The sequence below is a fragment of the Coffea arabica genome, chromosome 1c, assembly GCF_036785885.1.
Source record: "Coffea arabica cultivar ET-39 chromosome 1c, Coffea Arabica ET-39 HiFi, whole genome shotgun sequence".
NCBI lineage: Eukaryota > Viridiplantae > Streptophyta > Magnoliopsida > Gentianales > Rubiaceae > Coffea > Coffea arabica.
Genome location: NC_092310.1, coordinates 18,304,498 through 18,332,357, shown reverse-complemented (window position 1 = coordinate 18,332,357; position 27,860 = coordinate 18,304,498). Strand labels below are relative to the sequence as shown.

The 27,860-nt window shown below is 44.3% G+C and overlaps 1 pseudogene; it reads right to left on the bottom strand.

Annotated features, from left to right (window-relative positions):
- LOC140004789 (uncharacterized) overlaps nt 1–20,600 on the bottom strand; it is a 50,704-nt pseudogene extending 30,104 nt beyond the window's left edge.
- Nucleotides 20,601–27,860: the final 7,260 nt, after the last annotated feature.

Sequence of the window (27,860 nt, the reverse complement as noted above, 5' to 3'; positions counted from 1 at the left end):
CTAAAACCGGACAGAATTGGGGCTTCAAGAACCCTAACTTTCCAATTTTCCATCCAAATCCAAAATTAGTTGCATTTTCCTATCCAATACACCTCATAGAGTCATTATCAACCATTACCATTCATCATGCAAAGCCACAACCTTCATTTCATATTAAACCAGAAAAATTCTCAATAAAATGAAAACTTCACCAAAACAAACCCAATCAAGAAACAAATCACATATTACTCCTCTCATGCCTCCATTAAGCACAAAATAAGCATCATTAGAGATAGTAGGGTGTTTCAAGCTTCACTTACCAAGAACCAAGAGAGAGAGGGATGTTGACCACCTTAGGCCTTCAAACAAATCTCACCAAACTACTTACTAACACTAGAAGGAAAGTTTTTATGGAGTGAAATCAACTCTAAGCTTTGGTTTGTGGTAGATTGGACCAAATGGAAGCTTGCAAAAATGGAGAAGTTCCCTTCCTTCTTGAGCTAAGGAGAGCCGGCCAACAAGAGAAGAAATATGGTGATTTTTGGTGAATTTTTGGATATTTACTTAGTTGGGTCAAAAGTCAAAAAAATGTCAAAAGGTGAATAGTGTTTCATAAAAGGTATCCAATAAGAAAGTGACATGTGTCACTCTATTAAATGCAATCTTATCATTCTTTTCTCTCTCACATCAATCACTTCATATACTCTACTTATCCCTTAACACCCGATAAATTTTACACAGTATCCGAAACTTAACCTTATTGGCCGAATTTTTCCGAACTTTTCGCACTAGTGGGTCCCACGTCCACTATTTACTCTTAATTTTCTAAAAATTCTCCAATGCTAGAAAAATCATCTTAAAACTATAATTGCTCATAAAATCCACTAAGAAAATATTTCTAAGCCAGAAAATGCAGAAAACATGCAATTAAGGGGAAATAAACCCTAGGAAAATATTAGGGTTTTACGGGTTCTCACACTCTCCCCCCCTTAAAAGAATTTCGCCCTCGAAATTTCTCACCTTAATTCTCGAAAAGGTTTGGGTATTTATCTCGCATTTCCTCTTCCATCTCCCAGGTAGCTTCCTCCACTCCGTGGTTTCTCCATAGCACTTTCACTAGTGGAATCTTCTTGTTTCGGAGCTCTTTGACCTTTCGATCGAGTACTTGAACCGGTTTCTCTTCATAGGCAAGCGATTCATCTACTTCGATCTCTTCCGGTTGCAATACATGGGATGGATCAGGATGGTACTTCTTTAGCATCGAGACGTGGAATACATCATGGATTCGAGAAAGACTGGATGGCAGTTCCAATCGATACGCGACCGCTCCAACCCTCTGAAGGATCTTGTAGGGTCCGACGTACCGCGGTTGAAGCTTCTTTCCTTTCCCCGCTGTAAGACTTCGTAAGGGTGTGATCTTGAGGAATACGTAGTCTCCAACTTCAAACTCCAAGTCCTTCCTTCGATTATCCGCGTAGCTCTTTTGTCGACTTTGAGCTGTTTGAAGTCGTTGCCGAATTAACTTGACCTTTTCCTGAGCCTCTTCCATCCAGGGAATGGTTGCCGGGTCCAGTGCTTTCTTTTCACCTACTTCGTCCCAGTAAATCGGTGAGCGGCACTTGCGTCCGTAGAGAGCTTCGTACGGAGCCATTTGAATTGACGAATGGAAGCTATTGTTGTACGCGAACTCCACCAAGGTCATGTGCTGACCCCAACTGCCTCCAAAGTCCAGAATGCAAGTTCGTAGCATGTACTCGAGAGTTTGAATCGTCCGTTCTGACTGGCCATCCGTCTGAGGATGATAAGTAGTGCTCAAGTTGAGTTTCGTCCCCAGGGTTTCTTGAAACTTCTGCCAAAATCGCGATACAAACCGTGGATCCCGATCAGAGACAATGCTCACAGGCACGCCGTGTAACCTTACAATTTCATCCATGTACAATCGGGTCAATTTGTCCATTGAGTACTTCATGTTCACCGGCAAGAAATGGGCAGACTTGGTTAATCGATCAACGATCACCCAAACGGCATCGTGTCCCCTTTGCGTCCTTGGTAAACCTGAAACGAAGTCCATAGTGATGTTTTCCCACTTCCACTCGGGTATCTCCAAGGGTTGTAACAAACCCGATGGTTTTTGATGCTCCGCCTTCACTTGCTGGCAAATAAGACATTTCTGCACGTACTGCGCGATTTCCCTCTTCATATTATCCCACCAGTAAGTTCCCTTCAGGTCTTGATACATCTTGCTGCTACCCGGATGGATTGTATACTTGGACCGATGAGCTTCCTCCAGAATTTCTGCTTTTAATGACTCGTCCTTTGGTACTACCATTCGATTTCGGTATTTCAAAATACCCTCAGGACTCAAATTAAAGTCCGTAGTTTCGCCCTTCTCCACTTTCTCTCTCCACTTCCGCACCATCAAATCCTTGCCTTGCGCCTCTTTTATACGTTCCAGTAGAGTGGATGTCACCCTTACATTGCTAAATATTACCTTATGGCTCCCAAGACAGGGTTTCCACTCGCACACGGATTCTAGCAAATCCCATTCCTTGATCATTAGCCCTGCCACTTGCACTTTACGACTCAAGGCATCCGCTACTACATTTGCCTTTCCCGGATGGTAGTTAATTGTACAATCGTAGTCCTCTAGAAATTCCATCCATCGCCGTTGTCTCATATTTAATTCTTTCTGGAAGAAAAGATATCTAAGACTCTTGTGATCCGAAAACACTTCGAAGGTCACCCCATATAGGTAGTGCCTCCACTTTTTCAAAGCAAACACAACTGCAGCTAATTCTAGGTCATGAGTCGGGTAGTTCTGTTCGTGAAGCTTCAATTTCCTAGAGGCAAAAGCAATCACATTCCGGTTCTGCATCAAAACACATCCCAATCCTTCTCGCTACGCGTCCGCATATACTGCAAACCCGTCCACTCCATTTGGCAAGACCAATACTGGAGCCATGGTCAATCTTTTCTTTAATTCCTGAAAACTCGTTTCGCAACGGCCGTTCCAGATAAACTGGCCATGCTTCTTTGTCAAGTCAGTTAAAGGTCCTGCTAGTTTGGAAAAATCCTTAATAAACCTTCGGTAGTATCCAGCTAGCCCTAGAAAGCTACGAATTTCCGTGGGGGTTTCTGGCCTCTTCCAATTTGTCACGGCCTCAACCTTCGCCGGGTCCACCGAAATACCTTCATGAGAGATCACGTGCCCTAGAAATGCCACTTTCTCCAACCAGAACTCGCATTTGCTAAACTTGGCGTATAGCTGATGTTCCCTCAAGGTCTGCAACACCACTCTCAAATGTTCCTCATGCTCCTCACGTGACTTAGAGTAGACCAAAATGTCGTCAATGAACACCACGACAAACCGGTCTAGATAGGGTTTAAAAACCCTATGCATTAGGTCCATGAAGGCGGCGGGAGCATTAGTCAATCCAAAGGGCATAACGACGAACTCGTAATGCCCGTATCTCGAGTTGAAGGCAGTTTTCGGAATGTCCTCCTTCTTTATCAATAACTGATAGTATCCCTGTCGGAGGTCCAACTTCAAGAAGACCACTGCTCCTTGCAGCTGGTCAAACAACTCGTCAATGTGAGGCAGTGGATACTTGTTCTTGATCGTCACGTTGTTCAGCCCCCTATAGTCAATACACATCCTCAACGTTCCATCCTTTTTCTTCACGAATAGAACCGGAGCTCCCCAAGGAGACTCACTCTCGTGGATGAACCCCCGCTCCAAAAGGTCTTGCAATTGCAACTTAAGCTCCTTTAGTTCTGCGGGTGCCATTCGGTAAGGGGTTTTGGAGATAGGTGCGGTTCCAGGTAAAAGATCTATTCGGAATTCTATCTCCCTTTCCGGAGGTAAGGCCACTAACTCATCAGGAAACACATCCGGAAATTCCCTCACTACGGCCACGTCTTCCACTTTTAACTTATCCGTAGGGGTGTTAATTAAGAAGGCCAAAAATCCTTGCGCCCCTCTACTTATCAGTTTCCTAGCTCGAATGCCCGAAATGAGAGCAGATGAGGCTAACCTACCCCTTATATCTAACCTTAAGGTTGCCTCGCCAGGAATGCGAAATTCAACTATTTTCGTTTTACAGTCCAGTTGGGCGTTATATTTGGCTAACCAGTCCATACCCAGGATTACGTCGTACCCCTTAATGGATAAGCTAATCAAGTCCCCTAGAAACTTCCTTTCACCTACCCATACATCGCAATCCTTATAAACCATACTAGTCACTAAACGTTGATTCTCCGTAGGTGTACTAACCTCTAAGTCATATGGTAAGCTAGCAGGTTTTATATCGATGCCACACATGAAATCAGGGTTAACAAACGAATGAGTGGCACCAGGATCAATTAAAACTTTGGCAAAGCGGTGGAAAATAGGGATCGTACCTTCCACCACCTCGGAAGACTCTGGGATCTGGTGAGGCTCTAAGGAATATACCCTAGCCGGAACTTTTGGTTTGGATCCGTCTCCCTTGGCCGATCCAGTATTGGTTCTCGACGGTAGTTGGCTCCCCTTTTCGTCTTGTTTCAGGACCGGACATGTAGCCAGTTGATGGTCCGCACTTCCACACCGCAGACATTTCCCCAGTTTCCTCCAGCAATTGTCCTCGGTGTGGTTTGTCTTCCCACAGTGTCCACAGGGACCGCGAGGTGCAGAAGCCGAGCCACTCTGGGTGTTTCCCCTTGGTCCTCGCCCAGCTTGTCCGCCCCTGAACGGAGTCCCTCTGCCTGGTCCAGAATGACGACCACCTCCAGTTCCTCGTCCAAACTTGGAGGGAGTGCTCTTCTCACCTTGTCCAGACGTACTCCCAGGAAATCCACGCTTCTTAGCCTGGAAGTTTCGGACCTGAAGCCGTGCACTCTCAACGCGTTGGGCTTTTTCCATAGCCTCGCTAAACGTGGTAATTTGAGCCGCCGCGAGGTCCTTCTGGATCTCAACGTTCAAGCCCTGAATGAAGCGCCTCACTCGTCGTTGCTCGGTCATGATTAGTTCAGGCGCGAATTTGGACAGGCGGGTAAACTGGCTCTCGTACTCCGCCACCGTCTGAGCCCCTTGCCGGAGCCGGATAAACTCGTCTTCCTTCCTCTCCTAGCTAAGGGAGGGAAAAACTTGGCATTAAATTCCCGGATGAAGTTCATCCAAGTCCTCGGTGTCTGCTCCCGTTCCCATTTCTGTCTAATTACGTTCCACCAGGAACGGGCAGCCCCTTCAAGTTGAAACACGGCAAAAGTGACCTGCCGTTCGTCCGGGTAGTGTAGGGCCGCGAATATATCAACCATTTTCTCAAGCCATTTCTCAGCCACATCAGGGTCGGGTCCCCCAATAAACTTTGGCGGAGAAAACTTTTGAAACCGTTCTAGTGCTCTATCTTCACTCTCGACATGATGGCCAGGGTTTCCGGGGTTAGGGTTTGGGTTCTGGCCCTGTTGTTGCACTACTTGTGCGAGTAGGTTGGTCATTTGCTGCATGGCAGCAGCTATTTGTACATTGGGGTCTAATTGCGGTCCAGGGTTAGGTCCAGTAGAGGGTTCCCCCGTTTCCCTAACCGGTGCGGTTTGTCTAGTTCCGCGCCCGCGTCCCCGACCACTTCGTGTTCCTTCCATAAATTCACTCGGTCTAGGCAAAAGTACTAAACCAAAGCAGTAATAAAGCAGGTAAGTAACCAATAAACTTTCACTTAACACATATTGATACATTTCAAACAGGGTCACAAGCACACATATATACAAGCCAAACATATATACAAGCAGTCAGTCAGGTACGGCCAAAGCACGTACGTACACAAAAGATCCTCCCGAGGATAGGCCTATCAAAAGAGATTTACACATAGCTAACTCTACATCCAAAACGGTTAGCTAAGGCACTATCCCTATCCCTATATACACACAAGAGCCACCACTAGCCCAAAAGGTGCCTAGATATCATAGCTTAGTCGGTTGCCGGGGTCTGAGACCCAGGCGATGGGGTAGACTCCTCCCCAGCCTCGGCCCCAGCATACGAGGCCTCGTCACTAGACTCCTCGAGTCCGTCGTCGCATAGGTTAAGGATCGCCTCAGCACGACCCCTGACCTTACGAGCTCGCTTAGTCTCGCGCTCGCGTGCATCTCTCAACTGATCACATAGATCATCAACTCTTTCCTCGACCTCTTGCACGTCATATTCTAGCTCTTTAATACGCGAGGCTTGCTTCTCATTGGTCGCCTTAGCCTGAGTCACCTCAGCTTCCAACGCAGCAACCACAGCTTCAAGCTTAGTATTTTCCTTAGCAAACTCCTCGCGTTCCTTTGCCACCGACAAAACTAGTGTATTTGGGTAGGCAAAGTTGCTACGACACCCACACTGTCGAACGCGGCTGGCCGGGCTCCAACGGACCACGGCCCCCTTCTGCCTAAGTTGATACTTAATCGGCGGCAACGTGCTATGAGGACGATCTCCTGCCGAACGGTCACTCGGGTCACCACTGGCATCCATCCTATAGCAAAGGAATAAACAACATGAATAACCTTAAAAACCATAATCAATAAAACCCTCAAGTCGAGCACTTCTATTACACCCAAGCCAATTCAAACCTAGGCTCTGATACCACCTGTGACAGCCCCACCTTCCCCTAAGGCGAACCAGAGGGGTTAGCGGACTGCCTGCCCAGCTCTCGCCAGGACTAACAGTACGTTTACGTCAATCTAAAACGTTCCGGAACATACCATCGCGCGCAAACAAGTCAAAACACGAAATAAAATAAAATAAAATAAAACGAAAACCGAAGCCGAAATTTATCTAAACCATAGCCAAGCATATATGTACAACGGAAATCAACATTTACAACCATAATGGCATGCCAAAACCATTCATTAAGGAGTACACATTCGATTTGCCTATCAAAAGGAAATGAACCCGTTATACATTAGGGTTTCACTTCAAGAGCTATACAAAAGACATTTACAAGCTCAGTATGGCAATTGACTATCCAGTCCATTTTCAAAAGCAATTATATCCCTGTAAAGAAAACAAATAACACGGAATGAGCCAAAGCCCAGTGGTATACCACCCAATAAGCAATCAAAGTCATATAAGAATGAACCTTCATTTAAAGTGCACAAATAAGCAATGAAGCAAAACGGTAAAAGGATACGGTCGGCTCTCAAGAGCCCATTTCCACGCTTGCAATCTTGAACCAACCTCATTGACTCTCCGTCAATGTTAAAATACCAAACCGTAGACAACTCTTTACTTCCATTCCTTCCACCCAACATACCCCAACCGGGCCCGCACTCCATTCAGTAATATTTTTGGTAATACTCGAGTTTACCGGAACCAAGGGTCTCATTACCACAAGGTTCCCCAGTACAGTCCCCGTGGCAATTCAATCTTCACGACCAAGCCCTCGCCGGCTCGATTCAATTGACTACCAAACGGGGTTGAGCTCAGTGATACAGTAAAGTAGTAGGACAACAGTCCAAACAACCCAATTCAGTTTCCATGCATGGAATTCAGTATCTCATATAACAAATGCAGTATTTCAGTGGAACAGTAGATAGCTATGAAGAAAATCACAAGGGGTGAGAGCGGTCAAGTACACCCTCACCTCAATCACTTTCAATAACCAATTAAGCCTTCAAGGCATCAAATACACATAGCACAAAGCCACATTATAGCAAGTAAGTGAGTAGTATACTCACCAAGCGAGAAAGTGGTGTTTCATACACCGTGGTCACCAATCCGCCGTGAACTACCGTCACGCCCTAGAATCACGCAACAAATGCAATGAGACTCGATAACGAGTCGTATAGCAATGCTTAACACAACCCCAATAGGGTTTCGTATGCACAAATAAGCATGATAGTAAACCAGAAATTAAGAAAGGGCTTTAACTTAAGCCTTAATAAGAAAATCGGTTTTGCCGTCATAATGCGGTAATGGTACAACTCTCACTACAAATATCGGTTGGGGGTGTAAGACCCACCGTTTCGAAGCTATGGAACAGGGCTACAACAATGTAGAAGGTCACTCAATCCAGTTCCTAGCTTAACTAGGTCGAAAATGCCAAATACTAACCCAGAATTCCTAAAACAGGTTCGCAAAACACAAAAAACTGTAATCGGTATATCTCAGTCCATACAAGTCCAAATGCCGAAATTCCAAAGGCATAAGTTAGCTAAGTCATCCAACTACATTTCATCAGAAGACACCAACTCCAAAATCTAAACCAATACCAGTCAAAATGGCCAATTACTATCGCAGTTTTCGCATTCTGTCCAAAGCAGAACAGCTACAGTAATTTCGTCATATCTCATTCCACATTAATCCAAATGACCTGAAATTTTGTAGGCACATCAACCTCATCAATACCTACAACTTTCATGTTTTGAGCAAAGTCAAATTCGGCCTCTAACACAGTGATCTAAAACCGGACAGAATTGGGGCTTCAAGAACCCTAACTTTCCAATTTTCCATCCAAATCCAAAATTAGTTGCATTTTCCTATCCAATACACCTCATAGAGTCATTATCAACCATTACCATTCATCATGCAAAGCCACAACCTTCATTTCATATTAAACCAGAAAAATTCTCAATAAAATGAAAACTTCACCAAAACAAACCCAATCAAGAAACAAATCACATATTACTCCTCTCATGCCTCCATTAAGCACAAAATAAGCATCATTAGAGATAGTAGGGTGTTTCAAGCTTCACTTACCAAGAACCAAGAGAGAGAGGGATGTTGACCACCTTAGGCCTTCAAACAAATCTCACCAAACTACTTACTAACACTAGAAGGAAAGTTTTTATGGAGTGAAATCAACTCTAAGCTTTGGTTTGTGGTAGATTGGACCAAATGGAAGCTTGCAAAAATGGAGAAGTTCCCTTCCTTCTTGAGCTAAGGAGAGCCGGCCAACAAGAGAAGAAATATGGTGATTTTTGGTGAATTTTTGGATATTTACTTAGTTGGGTCAAAAGTCAAAAAAATGTCAAAAGGTGAATAGTGTTTCATAAAAGGTATCCAATAAGAAAGTGACATGTGTCACTCTATTAAATGCAATCTTATCATTCTTTTCTCTCTCACATCAATCACTTCATATACTCTACTTATCCCTTAACACCCGATAAATTTTACACAGTATCCGAAACTTAACCTTATTGGCCGAATTTTTCCGAACTTTTCGCACTAGTGGGTCCCACGTCCACTATTTACTCTTAATTTTCTAAAAATTCTCCAATGCTAGAAAAATCATCTTAAAACTATAATTGCTCATAAAATCCACTAAGAAAATATTTCTAAGCCAGAAAATGCAGAAAACATGCAATTAAGGGGAAATAAACCCTAGGAAAATATTAGGGTTTTACGGGTTCTCACACTCTCCCCCCCTTAAAAGAATTTCGCCCTCGAAATTTCTCACCTTAATTCTCGAAAAGGTTTGGGTATTTATCTCGCATTTCCTCTTCCATCTCCCAGGTAGCTTCCTCCACTCCGTGGTTTCTCCATAGCACTTTCACTAGTGGAATCTTCTTGTTTCGGAGCTCTTTGACCTTTCGATCGAGTACTTGAACCGGTTTCTCTTCATAGGCAAGCGATTCATCTACTTCGATCTCTTCCGGTTGCAATACATGGGATGGATCAGGATGGTACTTCTTTAGCATCGAGACGTGGAATACATCATGGATTCGAGAAAGACTGGATGGCAGTTCCAATCGATACGCGACCGCTCCAACCCTCTGAAGGATCTTGTAGGGTCCGACGTACCGCGGTTGAAGCTTCTTTCCTTTCCCCGCTGTAAGACTTCGTAAGGGTGTGATCTTGAGGAATACGTAGTCTCCAACTTCAAACTCCAAGTCCTTCCTTCGATTATCCGCGTAGCTCTTTTGTCGACTTTGAGCTGTTTGAAGTCGTTGCCGAATTAACTTGACCTTTTCCTGAGCCTCTTCCATCCAGGGAATGGTTGCCGGGTCCAGTGCTTTCTTTTCACCTACTTCGTCCCAGTAAATCGGTGAGCGGCACTTGCGTCCGTAGAGAGCTTCGTACGGAGCCATTTGAATTGACGAATGGAAGCTATTGTTGTACGCGAACTCCACCAAGGTCATGTGCTGACCCCAACTGCCTCCAAAGTCCAGAATGCAAGTTCGTAGCATGTACTCGAGAGTTTGAATCGTCCGTTCTGACTGGCCATCCGTCTGAGGATGATAAGTAGTGCTCAAGTTGAGTTTCGTCCCCAGGGTTTCTTGAAACTTCTGCCAAAATCGCGATACAAACCGTGGATCCCGATCAGAGACAATGCTCACAGGCACGCCGTGTAACCTTACAATTTCATCCATGTACAATCGGGTCAATTTGTCCATTGAGTACTTCATGTTCACCGGCAAGAAATGGGCAGACTTGGTTAATCGATCAACGATCACCCAAACGGCATCGTGTCCCCTTTGCGTCCTTGGTAAACCTGAAACGAAGTCCATAGTGATGTTTTCCCACTTCCACTCGGGTATCTCCAAGGGTTGTAACAAACCCGATGGTTTTTGATGCTCCGCCTTCACTTGCTGGCAAATAAGACATTTCTGCACGTACTGCGCGATTTCCCTCTTCATATTATCCCACCAGTAAGTTCCCTTCAGGTCTTGATACATCTTGCTGCTACCCGGATGGATTGTATACTTGGACCGATGAGCTTCCTCCAGAATTTCTGCTTTTAATGACTCGTCCTTTGGTACTACCATTCGATTTCGGTATTTCAAAATACCCTCAGGACTCAAATTAAAGTCCGTAGTTTCGCCCTTCTCCACTTTCTCTCTCCACTTCCGCACCATCAAATCCTTGCCTTGCGCCTCTTTTATACGTTCCAGTAGAGTGGATGTCACCCTTACATTGCTAAATATTACCTTATGGCTCCCAAGACAGGGTTTCCACTCGCACACGGATTCTAGCAAATCCCATTCCTTGATCATTAGCCCTGCCACTTGCACTTTACGACTCAAGGCATCCGCTACTACATTTGCCTTTCCCGGATGGTAGTTAATTGTACAATCGTAGTCCTCTAGAAATTCCATCCATCGCCGTTGTCTCATATTTAATTCTTTCTGGAAGAAAAGATATCTAAGACTCTTGTGATCCGAAAACACTTCGAAGGTCACCCCATATAGGTAGTGCCTCCACTTTTTCAAAGCAAACACAACTGCAGCTAATTCTAGGTCATGAGTCGGGTAGTTCTGTTCGTGAAGCTTCAATTTCCTAGAGGCAAAAGCAATCACATTCCGGTTCTGCATCAAAACACATCCCAATCCTTCTCGCTACGCGTCCGCATATACTGCAAACCCGTCCACTCCATTTGGCAAGACCAATACTGGAGCCATGGTCAATCTTTTCTTTAATTCCTGAAAACTCGTTTCGCAACGGCCGTTCCAGATAAACTGGCCATGCTTCTTTGTCAAGTCAGTTAAAGGTCCTGCTAGTTTGGAAAAATCCTTAATAAACCTTCGGTAGTATCCAGCTAGCCCTAGAAAGCTACGAATTTCCGTGGGGGTTTCTGGCCTCTTCCAATTTGTCACGGCCTCAACCTTCGCCGGGTCCACCGAAATACCTTCATGAGAGATCACGTGCCCTAGAAATGCCACTTTCTCCAACCAGAACTCGCATTTGCTAAACTTGGCGTATAGCTGATGTTCCCTCAAGGTCTGCAACACCACTCTCAAATGTTCCTCATGCTCCTCACGTGACTTAGAGTAGACCAAAATGTCGTCAATGAACACCACGACAAACCGGTCTAGATAGGGTTTAAAAACCCTATGCATTAGGTCCATGAAGGCGGCGGGAGCATTAGTCAATCCAAAGGGCATAACGACGAACTCGTAATGCCCGTATCTCGAGTTGAAGGCAGTTTTCGGAATGTCCTCCTTCTTTATCAATAACTGATAGTATCCCTGTCGGAGGTCCAACTTCAAGAAGACCACTGCTCCTTGCAGCTGGTCAAACAACTCGTCAATGTGAGGCAGTGGATACTTGTTCTTGATCGTCACGTTGTTCAGCCCCCTATAGTCAATACACATCCTCAACGTTCCATCCTTTTTCTTCACGAATAGAACCGGAGCTCCCCAAGGAGACTCACTCTCGTGGATGAACCCCCGCTCCAAAAGGTCTTGCAATTGCAACTTAAGCTCCTTTAGTTCTGCGGGTGCCATTCGGTAAGGGGTTTTGGAGATAGGTGCGGTTCCAGGTAAAAGATCTATTCGGAATTCTATCTCCCTTTCCGGAGGTAAGGCCACTAACTCATCAGGAAACACATCCGGAAATTCCCTCACTACGGCCACGTCTTCCACTTTTAACTTATCCGTAGGGGTGTTAATTAAGAAGGCCAAAAATCCTTGCGCCCCTCTACTTATCAGTTTCCTAGCTCGAATGCCCGAAATGAGAGCAGATGAGGCTAACCTACCCCTTATATCTAACCTTAAGGTTGCCTCGCCAGGAATGCGAAATTCAACTATTTTCGTTTTACAGTCCAGTTGGGCGTTATATTTGGCTAACCAGTCCATACCCAGGATTACGTCGTACCCCTTAATGGATAAGCTAATCAAGTCCCCTAGAAACTTCCTTTCACCTACCCATACATCGCAATCCTTATAAACCATACTAGTCACTAAACGTTGATTCTCCGTAGGTGTACTAACCTCTAAGTCATATGGTAAGCTAGCAGGTTTTATATCGATGCCACACATGAAATCAGGGTTAACAAACGAATGAGTGGCACCAGGATCAATTAAAACTTTGGCAAAGCGGTGGAAAATAGGGATCGTACCTTCCACCACCTCGGAAGACTCTGGGATCTGGTGAGGCTCTAAGGAATATACCCTAGCCGGAACTTTTGGTTTGGATCCGTCTCCCTTGGCCGATCCAGTATTGGTTCTCGACGGTAGTTGGCTCCCCTTTTCGTCTTGTTTCAGGACCGGACATGTAGCCAGTTGATGGTCCGCACTTCCACACCGCAGACATTTCCCCAGTTTCCTCCAGCAATTGTCCTCGGTGTGGTTTGTCTTCCCACAGTGTCCACAGGGACCGCGAGGTGCAGAAGCCGAGCCACTCTGGGTGTTTCCCCTTGGTCCTCGCCCAGCTTGTCCGCCCCTGAACGGAGTCCCTCTGCCTGGTCCAGAATGACGACCACCTCCAGTTCCTCGTCCAAACTTGGAGGGAGTGCTCTTCTCACCTTGTCCAGACGTACTCCCAGGAAATCCACGCTTCTTAGCCTGGAAGTTTCGGACCTGAAGCCGTGCACTCTCAACGCGTTGGGCTTTTTCCATAGCCTCGCTAAACGTGGTAATTTGAGCCGCCGCGAGGTCCTTCTGGATCTCAACGTTCAAGCCCTGAATGAAGCGCCTCACTCGTCGTTGCTCGGTCATGATTAGTTCAGGCGCGAATTTGGACAGGCGGGTAAACTGGCTCTCGTACTCCGCCACCGTCTGAGCCCCTTGCCGGAGCCGGATAAACTCGTCTTCCTTCCTCTCCTAGCTAAGGGAGGGAAAAACTTGGCATTAAATTCCCGGATGAAGTTCATCCAAGTCCTCGGTGTCTGCTCCCGTTCCCATTTCTGTCTAATTACGTTCCACCAGGAACGGGCAGCCCCTTCAAGTTGAAACACGGCAAAAGTGACCTGCCGTTCGTCCGGGTAGTGTAGGGCCGCGAATATATCAACCATTTTCTCAAGCCATTTCTCAGCCACATCAGGGTCGGGTCCCCCAATAAACTTTGGCGGAGAAAACTTTTGAAACCGTTCTAGTGCTCTATCTTCACTCTCGACATGATGGCCAGGGTTTCCGGGGTTAGGGTTTGGGTTCTGGCCCTGTTGTTGCACTACTTGTGCGAGTAGGTTGGTCATTTGCTGCATGGCAGCAGCTATTTGTACATTGGGGTCTAATTGCGGTCCAGGGTTAGGTCCAGTAGAGGGTTCCCCCGTTTCCCTAACCGGTGCGGTTTGTCTAGTTCCGCGCCCGCGTCCCCGACCACTTCGTGTTCCTTCCATAAATTCACTCGGTCTAGGCAAAAGTACTAAACCAAAGCAGTAATAAAGCAGGTAAGTAACCAATAAACTTTCACTTAACACATATTGATACATTTCAAACAGGGTCACAAGCACACATATATACAAGCCAAACATATATACAAGCAGTCAGTCAGGTACGGCCAAAGCACGTACGTACACAAAAGATCCTCCCGAGGATAGGCCTATCAAAAGAGATTTACACATAGCTAACTCTACATCCAAAACGGTTAGCTAAGGCACTATCCCTATCCCTATATACACACAAGAGCCACCACTAGCCCAAAAGGTGCCTAGATATCATAGCTTAGTCGGTTGCCGGGGTCTGAGACCCAGGCGATGGGGTAGACTCCTCCCCAGCCTCGGCCCCAGCATACGAGGCCTCGTCACTAGACTCCTCGAGTCCGTCGTCGCATAGGTTAAGGATCGCCTCAGCACGACCCCTGACCTTACGAGCTCGCTTAGTCTCGCGCTCGCGTGCATCTCTCAACTGATCACATAGATCATCAACTCTTTCCTCGACCTCTTGCACGTCATATTCTAGCTCTTTAATACGCGAGGCTTGCTTCTCATTGGTCGCCTTAGCCTGAGTCACCTCAGCTTCCAACGCAGCAACCACAGCTTCAAGCTTAGTATTTTCCTTAGCAAACTCCTCGCGTTCCTTTGCCACCGACAAAACTAGTGTATTTGGGTAGGCAAAGTTGCTACGACACCCACACTGTCGAACGCGGCTGGCCGGGCTCCAACGGACCACGGCCCCCTTCTGCCTAAGTTGATACTTAATCGGCGGCAACGTGCTATGAGGACGATCTCCTGCCGAACGGTCACTCGGGTCACCACTGGCATCCATCCTATAGCAAAGGAATAAACAACATGAATAACCTTAAAAACCATAATCAATAAAACCCTCAAGTCGAGCACTTCTATTACACCCAAGCCAATTCAAACCTAGGCTCTGATACCACCTGTGACAGCCCCACCTTCCCCTAAGGCGAACCAGAGGGGTTAGCGGACTGCCTGCCCAGCTCTCGCCAGGACTAACAGTACGTTTACGTCAATCTAAAACGTTCCGGAACATACCATCGCGCGCAAACAAGTCAAAACACGAAATAAAATAAAATAAAATAAAACGAAAACCGAAGCCGAAATTTATCTAAACCATAGCCAAGCATATATGTACAACGGAAATCAACATTTACAACCATAATGGCATGCCAAAACCATTCATTAAGGAGTACACATTCGATTTGCCTATCAAAAGGAAATGAACCCGTTATACATTAGGGTTTCACTTCAAGAGCTATACAAAAGACATTTACAAGCTCAGTATGGCAATTGACTATCCAGTCCATTTTCAAAAGCAATTATATCCCTGTAAAGAAAACAAATAACACGGAATGAGCCAAAGCCCAGTGGTATACCACCCAATAAGCAATCAAAGTCATATAAGAATGAACCTTCATTTAAAGTGCACAAATAAGCAATGAAGCAAAACGGTAAAAGGATACGGTCGGCTCTCAAGAGCCCATTTCCACGCTTGCAATCTTGAACCAACCTCATTGACTCTCCGTCAATGTTAAAATACCAAACCGTAGACAACTCTTTACTTCCATTCCTTCCACCCAACATACCCCAACCGGGCCCGCACTCCATTCAGTAATATTTTTGGTAATACTCGAGTTTACCGGAACCAAGGGTCTCATTACCACAAGGTTCCCCAGTACAGTCCCCGTGGCAATTCAATCTTCACGACCAAGCCCTCGCCGGCTCGATTCAATTGACTACCAAACGGGGTTGAGCTCAGTGATACAGTAAAGTAGTAGGACAACAGTCCAAACAACCCAATTCAGTTTCCATGCATGGAATTCAGTATCTCATATAACAAATGCAGTATTTCAGTGGAACAGTAGATAGCTATGAAGAAAATCACAAGGGGTGAGAGCGGTCAAGTACACCCTCACCTCAATCACTTTCAATAACCAATTAAGCCTTCAAGGCATCAAATACACATAGCACAAAGCCACATTATAGCAAGTAAGTGAGTAGTATACTCACCAAGCGAGAAAGTGGTGTTTCATACACCGTGGTCACCAATCCGCCGTGAACTACCGTCACGCCCTAGAATCACGCAACAAATGCAATGAGACTCGATAACGAGTCGTATAGCAATGCTTAACACAACCCCAATAGGGTTTCGTATGCACAAATAAGCATGATAGTAAACCAGAAATTAAGAAAGGGCTTTAACTTAAGCCTTAATAAGAAAATCGGTTTTGCCGTCATAATGCGGTAATGGTACAACTCTCACTACAAATATCGGTTGGGGGTGTAAGACCCACCGTTTCGAAGCTATGGAACAGGGCTACAACAATGTAGAAGGTCACTCAATCCAGTTCCTAGCTTAACTAGGTCGAAAATGCCAAATACTAACCCAGAATTCCTAAAACAGGTTCGCAAAACACAAAAAACTGTAATCGGTATATCTCAGTCCATACAAGTCCAAATGCCGAAATTCCAAAGGCATAAGTTAGCTAAGTCATCCAACTACATTTCATCAGAAGACACCAACTCCAAAATCTAAACCAATACCAGTCAAAATGGCCAATTACTATCGCAGTTTTCGCATTCTGTCCAAAGCAGAACAGCTACAGTAATTTCGTCATATCTCATTCCACATTAATCCAAATGACCTGAAATTTTGTAGGCACATCAACCTCATCAATACCTACAACTTTCATGTTTTGAGCAAAGTCAAATTCGGCCTCTAACACAGTGATCTAAAACCGGACAGAATTGGGGCTTCAAGAACCCTAACTTTCCAATTTTCCATCCAAATCCAAAATTAGTTGCATTTTCCTATCCAATACACCTCATAGAGTCATTATCAACCATTACCATTCATCATGCAAAGCCACAACCTTCATTTCATATTAAACCAGAAAAATTCTCAATAAAATGAAAACTTCACCAAAACAAACCCAATCAAGAAACAAATCACATATTACTCCTCTCATGCCTCCATTAAGCACAAAATAAGCATCATTAGAGATAGTAGGGTGTTTCAAGCTTCACTTACCAAGAACCAAGAGAGAGAGGGATGTTGACCACCTTAGGCCTTCAAACAAATCTCACCAAACTACTTACTAACACTAGAAGGAAAGTTTTTATGGAGTGAAATCAACTCTAAGCTTTGGTTTGTGGTAGATTGGACCAAATGGAAGCTTGCAAAAATGGAGAAGTTCCCTTCCTTCTTGAGCTAAGGAGAGCCGGCCAACAAGAGAAGAAATATGGTGATTTTTGGTGAATTTTTGGATATTTACTTAGTTGGGTCAAAAGTCAAAAAAATGTCAAAAGGTGAATAGTGTTTCATAAAAGGTATCCAATAAGAAAGTGACATGTGTCACTCTATTAAATGCAATCTTATCATTCTTTTCTCTCTCACATCAATCACTTCATATACTCTACTTATCCCTTAACACCCGATAAATTTTACACAGTATCCGAAACTTAACCTTATTGGCCGAATTTTTCCGAACTTTTCGCACTAGTGGGTCCCACGTCCACTATTTACTCTTAATTTTCTAAAAATTCTCCAATGCTAGAAAAATCATCTTAAAACTATAATTGCTCATAAAATCCACTAAGAAAATATTTCTAAGCCAGAAAATGCAGAAAACATGCAATTAAGGGGAAATAAACCCTAGGAAAATATTAGGGTTTTACGGGTTCTCACACTCTCCCCCCCTTAAAAGAATTTCGCCCTCGAAATTTCTCACCTTAATTCTCGAAAAGGTTTGGGTATTTATCTCGCATTTCCTCTTCCATCTCCCAGGTAGCTTCCTCCACTCCGTGGTTTCTCCATAGCACTTTCACTAGTGGAATCTTCTTGTTTCGGAGCTCTTTGACCTTTCGATCGAGTACTTGAACCGGTTTCTCTTCATAGGCAAGCGATTCATCTACTTCGATCTCTTCCGGTTGCAATACATGGGATGGATCAGGATGGTACTTCTTTAGCATCGAGACGTGGAATACATCATGGATTCGAGAAAGACTGGATGGCAGTTCCAATCGATACGCGACCGCTCCAACCCTCTGAAGGATCTTGTAGGGTCCGACGTACCGCGGTTGAAGCTTCTTTCCTTTCCCCGCTGTAAGACTTCGTAAGGGTGTGATCTTGAGGAATACGTAGTCTCCAACTTCAAACTCCAAGTCCTTCCTTCGATTATCCGCGTAGCTCTTTTGTCGACTTTGAGCTGTTTGAAGTCGTTGCCGAATTAACTTGACCTTTTCCTGAGCCTCTTCCATCCAGGGAATGGTTGCCGGGTCCAGTGCTTTCTTTTCACCTACTTCGTCCCAGTAAATCGGTGAGCGGCACTTGCGTCCGTAGAGAGCTTCGTACGGAGCCATTTGAATTGACGAATGGAAGCTATTGTTGTACGCGAACTCCACCAAGGTCATGTGCTGACCCCAACTGCCTCCAAAGTCCAGAATGCAAGTTCGTAGCATGTACTCGAGAGTTTGAATCGTCCGTTCTGACTGGCCATCCGTCTGAGGATGATAAGTAGTGCTCAAGTTGAGTTTCGTCCCCAGGGTTTCTTGAAACTTCTGCCAAAATCGCGATACAAACCGTGGATCCCGATCAGAGACAATGCTCACAGGCACGCCGTGTAACCTTACAATTTCATCCATGTACAATCGGGTCAATTTGTCCATTGAGTACTTCATGTTCACCGGCAAGAAATGGGCAGACTTGGTTAATCGATCAACGATCACCCAAACGGCATCGTGTCCCCTTTGCGTCCTTGGTAAACCTGAAACGAAGTCCATAGTGATGTTTTCCCACTTCCACTCGGGTATCTCCAAGGGTTGTAACAAACCCGATGGTTTTTGATGCTCCGCCTTCACTTGCTGGCAAATAAGACATTTCTGCACGTACTGCGCGATTTCCCTCTTCATATTATCCCACCAGTAAGTTCCCTTCAGGTCTTGATACATCTTGCTGCTACCCGGATGGATTGTATACTTGGACCGATGAGCTTCCTCCAGAATTTCTGCTTTTAATGACTCGTCCTTTGGTACTACCATTCGATTTCGGTATTTCAAAATACCCTCAGGACTCAAATTAAAGTCCGTAGTTTCGCCCTTCTCCACTTTCTCTCTCCACTTCCGCACCATCAAATCCTTGCCTTGCGCCTCTTTTATACGTTCCAGTAGAGTGGATGTCACCCTTACATTGCTAAATATTACCTTATGGCTCCCAAGACAGGGTTTCCACTCGCACACGGATTCTAGCAAATCCCATTCCTTGATCATTAGCCCTGCCACTTGCACTTTACGACTCAAGGCATCCGCTACTACATTTGCCTTTCCCGGATGGTAGTTAATTGTACAATCGTAGTCCTCTAGAAATTCCATCCATCGCCGTTGTCTCATATTTAATTCTTTCTGGAAGAAAAGATATCTAAGACTCTTGTGATCCGAAAACACTTCGAAGGTCACCCCATATAGGTAGTGCCTCCACTTTTTCAAAGCAAACACAACTGCAGCTAATTCTAGGTCATGAGTCGGGTAGTTCTGTTCGTGAAGCTTCAATTTCCTAGAGGCAAAAGCAATCACATTCCGGTTCTGCATCAAAACACATCCCAATCCTTCTCGCGACGCGTCCGCATATACTGCAAACCCGTCCACTCCATTTGGCAAGACCAATACTGGAGCCATGGTCAATCTTTTCTTTAATTCCTGAAAACTCGTTTTGCAACGGCCGTTCCAGATAAACTGGCCATGCTTCTTTGTCAAGTCAGTTAAAGGTCCTGCTAGTTTGGAAAAATCCTTAATAAACCTTCGGTAGTATCCAGCTAGCCCTAGAAAGCTACGAATTTCCGTGGGGGTTTCTGGCCTCTTCCAATTTGTCACGGCCTCAACCTTCGCCGGGTCCACCGAAATACCTTCATGAGAGATCACGTGCCCTAGAAATGCCACTTTCTCCAACCAGAACTCGCATTTGCTAAACTTGGCGTATAGCTGATGTTCCCTCAAGGTCTGCAACACCACTCTCAAATGTTCCTCATGCTCCTCACGTGACTTAGAGTAGACCAAAATGTCGTCAATGAACACCACGACAAACCGGTCTAGATAGGGTTTAAAAACCCTATGCATTAGGTCCATGAAGGCGGCGGGAGCATTAGTCAATCCAAAGGGCATAACGACGAACTCGTAATGCCCGTATCTCGAGTTGAAGGCAGTTTTCGGAATGTCCTCCTTCTTTATCAATAACTGATAGTATCCCTGTCGGAGGTCCAACTTCAAGAAGACCACTGCTCCTTGCAGCTGGTCAAACAACTCGTCAATGTGAGGCAGTGGATACTTGTTCTTGATCGTCACGTTGTTCAGCCCCCTATAGTCAATACACATCCTCAACGTTCCATCCTTTTTCTTCACGAATAGAACCGGAGCTCCCCAAGGAGACTCACTCTCGTGGATGAACCCCCGCTCCAAAAGGTCTTGCAATTGCAACTTAAGCTCCTTTAGTTCTGCGGGTGCCATTCGGTAAGGGGTTTTGGAGATAGGTGCGGTTCCAGGTAAAAGATCCATTCGGAATTCTATCTCCCTTTCCGGAGGTAAGGCCACTAACTCATCAGGAAACACATCCGGAAATTCCCTCACTACGGCCACGTCTTCCACTTTTAACTTATCCGTAGGGGTGTTAATTAAGAAGGCCAAAAATCCTTGCGCCCCTCTACTTATCAGTTTCCTAGCTCGAATGCCCGAAATGAGAGCAGATGAGGCTAACCTACCCCTTATATCTAACCTTAAGGTTGCCTCGCCAGGAATGCGAAATTCAACTATTTTCGTTTTACAGTCCAGTTGGGCGTTATATTTGGCTAACCAGTCCATACCCAGGATTACGTCGTACCCCTTAATGGATAAGCTAATCAAGTCCCCTAGAAACTTCCTTTCACCTACCCATACATCGCAATCCTTATAAACCATACTAGTCACTAAACGTTGATTCTCCGTAGGTGTACTAACCTCTAAGTCATATGGTAAGCTAGCAGGTTTTATATCGATGCCACACATGAAATCAGGGTTAACAAACGAATGAGTGGCACCAGGATCAATTAAAACTTTGGCAAAGCGGTGGAAAATAGGGATCGTACCTTCCACCACCTCGGAAGACTCTGGGATCTGGTGAGGCTCTAAGGAATATACCCTAGCCGGAACTTTTGGTTTGGATCCGTCTCCCTTGGCCGATCCAGTATTGGTTCTCGACGGTAGTTGGCTCCCCTTTTCGTCTTGTTTCAGGACCGGACATGTAGCCAGTTGATGGTCCGCACTTCCACACCGCAGACATTTCCCCAGTTTCCTCCAGCAATTGTCCTCGGTGTGGTTTGTCTTCCCACAGTGTCCACAGGGACCGCGAGGTGCAGAAGCCGAGCCACTCTGGGTGTTTCCCCTTGGTCCTCGCCCAGCTTGTCCGCCCCTGAACGGAGTCCCTCTGCCTGGTCCAGAATGACGACCACCTCCAGTTCCTCGTCCAAACTTGGAGGGAGTGCTCTTCTCACCTTGTCCAGACGTACTCCCAGGAAATCCACGCTTCTTAGCCTGGAAGTTTCGGACCTGAAGCCGTGCACTCTCAACGCGTTGGGCTTTTTCCATAGCCTCGCTAAACGTGGTAATTTGAGCCGCCGCGAGGTCCTTCTGGATCTCAACGTTCAAGCCCTGAATGAAGCGCCTCACTCGTCGTTGCTCGGTCATGATTAGTTCAGGCGCGAATTTGGACAGGCGGGTAAACTGGCTCTCGTACTCCGCCACCGTCTGAGCCCCTTGCCGGAGCCGGATAAACTCGTCTTCCTTCCTCTCCTAGCTAAGGGAGGGAAAAACTTGGCATTAAATTCCCGGATGAAGTTCATCCAAGTCCTCGGTGTCTGCTCCCGTTCCCATTTCTGTCTAATTACGTTCCACCAGGAACGGGCAGCCCCTTCAAGTTGAAACACGGCAAAAGTGACCTGCCGTTCGTCCGGGTAGTGTAGGGCCGCGAATATATCAACCATTTTCTCAAGCCATTTCTCAGCCACATCAGGGTCGGGTCCCCCAATAAACTTTGGCGGAGAAAACTTTTGAAACCGTTCTAGTGCTCTATCTTCACTCTCGACATGATGGCCAGGGTTTCCGGGGTTAGGGTTTGGGTTCTGGCCCTGTTGTTGCACTACTTGTGCGAGTAGGTTGGTCATTTGCTGCATGGCAGCAGCTATTTGTACATTGGGGTCTAATTGCGGTCCAGGGTTAGGTCCAGTAGAGGGTTCCCCCGTTTCCCTAACCGGTGCGGTTTGTCTAGTTCCGCGCCCGCGTCCCCGACCACTTCGTGTTCCTTCCATAAATTCACTCGGTCTAGGCAAAAGTACTAAACCAAAGCAGTAATAAAGCAGGTAAGTAACCAATAAACTTTCACTTAACACATATTGATACATTTCAAACAGGGTCACAAGCACACATATATACAAGCCAAACATATATACAAGCAGTCAGTCAGGTACGGCCAAAGCACGTACGTACACAAAAGATCCTCCCGAGGATAGGCCTATCAAAAGAGATTTACACATAGCTAACTCTACATCCAAAACGGTTAGCTAAGGCACTATCCCTATCCCTATATACACACAAGAGCCACCACTAGCCCAAAAGGTGCCTAGATATCATAGCTTAGTCGGTTGCCGGGGTCTGAGACCCAGGCGATGGGGTAGACTCCTCCCCAGCCTCGGCCCCAGCATACGAGGCCTCGTCACTAGACTCCTCGAGTCCGTCGTCGCATAGGTTAAGGATCGCCTCAGCACGACCCCTGACCTTACGAGCTCGCTTAGTCTCGCGCTCGCGTGCATCTCTCAACTGATCACATAGATCATCAACTCTTTCCTCGACCTCTTGCACGTCATATTCTAGCTCTTTAATACGCGAGGCTTGCTTCTCATTGGTCGCCTTAGCCTGAGTCACCTCAGCTTCCAACGCAGCAACCACAGCTTCAAGCTTAGTATTTTCCTTAGCAAACTCCTCGCGTTCCTTTGCCACCGACAAAACTAGTGTATTTGGGTAGGCAAAGTTGCTACGACACCCACACTGTCGAACGCGGCTGGCCGGGCTCCAACGGACCACGGCCCCCTTCTGCCTAAGTTGATACTTAATCGGCGGCAACGTGCTATGAGGACGATCTCCTGCCGAACGGTCACTCGGGTCACCACTGGCATCCATCCTATAGCAAAGGAATAAACAACATGAATAACCTTAAAAACCATAATCAATAAAACCCTCAAGTCGAGCACTTCTATTACACCCAAGCCAATTCAAACCTAGGCTCTGATACCACCTGTGACAGCCCCACCTTCCCCTAAGGCGAACCAGAGGGGTTAGCGGACTGCCTGCCCAGCTCTCGCCAGGACTAACAGTACGTTTACGTCAATCTAAAACGTTCCGGAACATACCATCGCGCGCAAACAAGTCAAAACACGAAATAAAATAAAATAAAATAAAACGAAAACCGAAGCCGAAATTTATCTAAACCATAGCCAAGCATATATGTACAACGGAAATCAACATTTACAACCATAATGGCATGCCAAAACCATTCATTAAGGAGTACACATTCGATTTGCCTATCAAAAGGAAATGAACCCGTTATACATTAGGGTTTCACTTCAAGAGCTATACAAAAGACATTTACAAGCTCAGTATGGCAATTGACTATCCAGTCCATTTTCAAAAGCAATTATATCCCTGTAAAGAAAACAAATAACACGGAATGAGCCAAAGCCCAGTGGTATACCACCCAATAAGCAATCAAAGTCATATAAGAATGAACCTTCATTTAAAGTGCACAAATAAGCAATGAAGCAAAACGGTAAAAGGATACGGTCGGCTCTCAAGAGCCCATTTCCACGCTTGCAATCTTGAACCAACCTCATTGACTCTCCGTCAATGTTAAAATACCAAACCGTAGACAACTCTTTACTTCCATTCCTTCCACCCAACATACCCCAACCGGGCCCGCACTCCATTCAGTAATATTTTTGGTAATACTCGAGTTTACCGGAACCAAGGGTCTCATTACCACAAGGTTCCCCAGTACAGTCCCCGTGGCAATTCAATCTTCACGACCAAGCCCTCGCCGGCTCGATTCAATTGACTACCAAACGGGGTTGAGCTCAGTGATACAGTAAAGTAGTAGGACAACAGTCCAAACAACCCAATTCAGTTTCCATGCATGGAATTCAGTATCTCATATAACAAATGCAGTATTTCAGTGGAACAGTAGATAGCTATGAAGAAAATCACAAGGGGTGAGAGCGGTCAAGTACACCCTCACCTCAATCACTTTCAATAACCAATTAAGCCTTCAAGGCATCAAATACACATAGCACAAAGCCACATTATAGCAAGTAAGTGAGTAGTATACTCACCAAGCGAGAAAGTGGTGTTTCATACACCGTGGTCACCAATCCGCCGTGAACTACCGTCACGCCCTAGAATCACGCAACAAATGCAATGAGACTCGATAACGAGTCGTATAGCAATGCTTAACACAACCCCAATAGGGTTTCGTATGCACAAATAAGCATGATAGTAAACCAGAAATTAAGAAAGGGCTTTAACTTAAGCCTTAATAAGAAAATCGGTTTTGCCGTCATAATGCGGTAATGGTACAACTCTCACTACAAATATCGGTTGGGGGTGTAAGACCCACCGTTTCGAAGCTATGGAACAGGGCTACAACAATGTAGAAGGTCACTCAATCCAGTTCCTAGCTTAACTAGGTCGAAAATGCCAAATACTAACCCAGAATTCCTAAAACAGGTTCGCAAAACACAAAAAACTGTAATCGGTATATCTCAGTCCATACAAGTCCAAATGCCGAAATTCCAAAGGCATAAGTTAGCTAAGTCATCCAACTACATTTCATCAGAAGACACCAACTCCAAAATCTAAACCAATACCAGTCAAAATGGCCAATTACTATCGCAGTTTTCGCATTCTGTCCAAAGCAGAACAGCTACAGTAATTTCGTCATATCTCATTCCACATTAATCCAAATGACCTGAAATTTTGTAGGCACATCAACCTCATCAATACCTACAACTTTCATGTTTTGAGAAAAGTCAAATTCGGCCTCTAACACAGTGATCTAAAACCGGACAGAATTGGGGCTTCAAGAACCCTAACTTTCCAATTTTCCATCCAAATCCAAAATTAGTTGCATTTTCCTATCCAATACACCTCATAGAGTCATTATCAACCATTACCATTCATCATGCAAAGCCACAACCTTCATTTCATATTAAACCAGAAAAATTCTCAATAAAATGAAAACTTCACCAAAACAAACCCAATCAAGAAACAAATCACATATTACTCCTCTCATGCCTCCATTAAGCACAAAATAAGCATCATTAGAGATAGTAGGGTGTTTCAAGCTTCACTTACCAAGAACCAAGAGAGAGAGGGATGTTGACCACCTTAGGCCTTCAAACAAATCTCACCAAACTACTTACTAACACTAGAAGGAAAGTTTTTATGGAGTGAAATCAACTCTAAGCTTTGGTTTGTGGTAGATTGGACCAAATGGAAGCTTGCAAAAATGGAGAAGTTCCCTTCCTTCTTGAGCTAAGGAGAGCCGGCCAACAAGAGAAGAAATATGGTGATTTTTGGTGAATTTTTGGATATTTACTTAGTTGGGTCAAAAGTCAAAAAAATGTCAAAAGGTGAATAGTGTTTCATAAAAGGTATCCAATAAGAAAGTGACATGTGTCACTCTATTAAATGCAATCTTATCATTCTTTTCTCTCTCACATCAATCACTTCATATACTCTACTTATCCCTTAACACCCGATAAATTTTACACAGTATCCGAAACTTAACCTTATTGGCCGAATTTTTCCGAACTTTTCGCACTAGTGGGTCCCACGTCCACTATTTACTCTTAATTTTCTAAAAATTCTCCAATGCTAGAAAAATCATCTTAAAACTATAATTGCTCATAAAATCCACTAAGAAAATATTTCTAAGCCAGAAAATGCAGAAAACATGCAATTAAGGGGAAATAAACCCTAGGAAAATATTAGGGTTTTACGGGTTCTCACAGTTTGTGCAGAGGAAAAATGAAATGGTGGTTTGAGATGTGAAATGAAGAGAACGGTATAAGGTGCCGCGGTATTAGGAGCAGAGGTTGCGTGTGTGCGAATCGGTTGCATATCGAATTGGATAAAATGTGATTGGCCAATAGTTGCGGTGATTGGAATTTGCGGTCAGAGGATTTGTTTGGTTTGCATGGAAATGTAAGGGCATTTTAGTCTTTTCACTTTGCTCCCTAACCTCAACTTAATTTCTCAATTCTAACTTAATTCTAAAAATTATCCCCAAGTGTGATTTGAACGCCTAATTATACACTAGTATACTTAAACCATTTTTATCGAATAATTATCGATTAAACTTTAATATTAAGGTTCCTAGTAATTCCTACATTATTTAGTGATTAATTTAGTTATTAGAATTTCTAATTATTATTTCTCAAGAAATAGAGTTAGTCTAACTCGAAATTTATTGGTTTAGTAATATAAAGTCAAGTGAAATAATAATTTAATCCAAGGGTGTCAATTTGCACATAAAAATTATTGGTTTTGGTCTTAACGTGAAAATTCTTATTAGTATTTAACGTTATTCACTAATTAGGATTAATTATTGGAATTCAAGAAATTTTATATAATTAATCTACTCAGGTAGCATTAATTTTTAACATAAAGAAAACTAAGTATTTTAGCATTTTATTTTAAGGCGATAAATTATTCTAACTCCAGATGTATTAATTTAGTCTAGCAAAGTCAAGAAAATTCATAACTTGGGAAAATTATATTATTTCTCACATAAAATTGTTTTTACGGACTTATTTGCAGACAAGGGAAATTAATGCTAAAATTTATTAAAGAGTTAAAAGAAATGCAAATGAAATACAAAATGATATTTATATATATATTTTTCAGGGTTCTCACAATTATCAATCAGCCTTGACTCAAGGATGATGTGTGCACGGACTCAAGCCCACATAAGGATCCAGTTCAAGTGCCATTGGGCCCAGTTACACGTGCACGGGCTAGATGTTTCAAAGAATCACTCCAAGCCCTCGTTCGAAGTGTCCAAGACCCACATGGGATTCATAGGAATATTGAAGGCTTGGATGTGGCGGGCCAAGGCATCTACACATTGCTCCAAGCCCATGAAGAGCCAAGTTGTGAGGATTCACAAAATTCATTTATTTTAAAAACCCTATTTCGAGCTCATTTAATCATGTAATTGTCCATTTATTTTGAATATCATTTTCTAGCCCTATTGAACTTAATTACATGGAAGTATAGCTTCAAAATATTTTTAAAGTGACTCGTTTCAAAAAAATTAATTTCCGAAAGTGCGTTTAGTGAAATTAGTGAAAAAGTATTTGGAAATTTTAACCATTGGAGAGCACAATAAGTTTCGAACATTGGAGACTTGTACTATGGACCTAAATTAGGTATTTTAAAGTTTAAATACTCAGGTGATAGTTAGTAGTACTATCGTTATAAGAATTTCATGGAAGTTTCGCTTTATCGCGTTTAAATTGAAAATTCGCATTTTTGCGCGCGATTAATTGGGAGACTATAGACCTTCATTTTATATCTTTAAGAGGAGATAATAATAGTATGAATATAAGTATATTGGAGGTTTAGTTCACTAGTGAAATGAACGCGAGAGGAATCGAGCACAAAACGCGCGCGTACGCGCACTATTAAAGAGTTGACTTTTGCACCAATTCTAGCCACACAAATGAAGCTTCC